The sequence below is a fragment of the Ictidomys tridecemlineatus genome, chromosome 4, assembly GCF_052094955.1.
Source record: "Ictidomys tridecemlineatus isolate mIctTri1 chromosome 4, mIctTri1.hap1, whole genome shotgun sequence".
Taxonomy (NCBI): domain Eukaryota; kingdom Metazoa; phylum Chordata; class Mammalia; order Rodentia; family Sciuridae; genus Ictidomys; species Ictidomys tridecemlineatus.
Window position 1 is genome coordinate 59,718,175 of NC_135480.1, and position 2,205 is coordinate 59,720,379.

The window sequence follows — 2,205 nt, forward strand, 5'->3', positions numbered from 1 at the left end:
ATCTGCTATATGCTTCTCATAGATTGTTCTCATTCAGATTTCACAGTCCTCTGATGTGAGCATCAGTACATCTACATTTCATAGATGAATGTGAGGTACATAGAAGGTCACATAGCTAGCAAGCCAGAGAGTCAAGATTCACATTCTATCATGACAAATTTCACTGTTTTGTACAACTTTTGTACTTAATTGCTACTGTGAAAATGAGTATGTCTTGAAGATCCTGATTGAATCCTTTGAATATATATCCTTAAGTGAGATTCATGCATCATATTGTAGTTCTATATTTTTTTATTTTTTGAGGAACCTTCACATTCTTTACCAGTGGTGGCACCATATTATATCTGTATGACACTATACAAGGGTTTCAATTTATTCATATCTTTGCTAACAGTTTTTACTGTTTTATCTGGTGACCTCTGGCCATGTTTTGTCTCTTATTCCCCAAGGGTTCCCTGCTTCTGCTTCCTCAGTGACACAGAACTTTGGTATCATTGGTCTCAGACACCATTTTGAGGACTACAATCCCACAGGTGGCAGTCCTTTTAATATTTCGCATAGAGTTGCTGCTGTGTAGGCCATCATTGACATTGAAGTCCTTCCTGACTTCCAGCAAGCAGTGGGAAAATGGGCAATATCAGCTTCCAGACTGACCTTGATGTTCAGCAGGGCTTTGTATGTCCTGGGTCTGGTCTGCCTTTCTGCCTGTGTCTATGCCACCTCTGATTCCAGGTGTAGCAAGACCCAATTATGTTATTCTATACAGAAGGTGTAGGAAGTTTACAGCCCCTCAGACTGTTCTCTAAACTGGACTTCATATTTCTCATGGCATCCAGGTGGATCTCCAAGGACTGGGCTATGCATCTCAACTCTGTGATCATTATCTCAGCAGCCCCAATCTCAGCACACTGCAAAGTGACCACTGTGGTGCTCTCCTTGATCTGTTGGAACCAGTACTTGTTCAGCGACTCTCAGTTCTTCTGAGCCAGCTCATCATACTGGGCCTGGATGTCTTCCATGATCTTGCTAAGGTCCTGAGATCTGGGGGCATTCACCTCTTGGTCAATCCACAGCTAGCAATGTACCCTTGAAGACCATGCCTCCTCGTGGTTCTTCTTCATGAAAAACTCCTCCTCTTTTAGAGTCTCAGTTTCCTCTAGTTGAAGTCAAGTGATACTAGTGTCATCAATGACCTTGAGGAGCCCGTGGATGTCACTGTCTATCAACTGGCACATGGCCATCTCTGTCTCAAAATTGACTCTAATGTCCTCAACAGCAAGGTGAAAATTGCCAATCTGCAGAGTAATTCAGGTATTGTCCACAAAGTTTGCCAAGATCTGAGCCTGAAGCTCCTTGATGATCTTGTAGTAATGCCCCCAGTCTTTTACTTGGGGCCCATTCTCCAGATTTTCCCAGAGTTTTCTTTCTAGGATCCTCACTCTATCCAGGTAGGAGGGCAGGTCTTCCATGATTTCCATACTCCGAATGCTTCCCATTTCTGCCAGACCGTTGGTCATCCCCATCACAAGGAAATTGGAACCCCCAGCCTCCCTGGAAATTAGGAAGAATGGGAAGCAAGCCAAAATCCCTGAACCTAAGCCTCCAGAGCTTGCATAGACTCTGGCTGTGCTACTGCCAGGCCAGACCTGATGACAAGGTGACCAGATGGAGCCAGAGACCAGTAATTTGTGGAGCAGGGAGTGGAGGAGGTGATAAAACTCATACTGGAAGCAGGCCAGGGACTAGGATTCAGGTTCAGGCCACCTCTATTTTATTTTATTTTATTATTATTTTTTATTGTTGGTCGTTCAAAACATTACACAGTTCTTAATACATCATCTTTCACAGTTTGATTCAAGTGGGTTATGAACTCCCAACTTTACCCCATATACAGATTGCTGTATCACATCAGTTACCCTTCCATTGATTGACATATTGCTTTTCTAGTGTCTGATGTATTCTGCTGTCAGTCCTATTCTCTACTATCCCCCCTCCCCTCCCCTCCCCTCCCCTTTTCTCTCTCTACTCCTTCTACTGTAAATCATTTCTTCCATTTGTATTATCTTGTCTTACCCCTCCTTTCCTCTTATATATCATTCTCACTCCCTTTCCCTCCCACCTCTCATCCCTGTTTAATGTAAATCTTCTTCTCAAGCTCTTCGTCCTTACCCTGTCCTTGTTTACTCCCCTTATATCAAAGGGGTC

At 43.4% G+C, this 2,205-nt stretch overlaps 1 pseudogene; it reads right to left on the bottom strand.

Annotated features, from left to right (window-relative positions):
* Window positions 1–469: 469 nt before the first annotated feature.
* Window positions 470–1,723, bottom strand: LOC101963802 (keratin, type I cytoskeletal 18 pseudogene; annotated as a pseudogene).
* Between the last annotated feature and the right edge of the window lie 482 nt (window positions 1,724–2,205).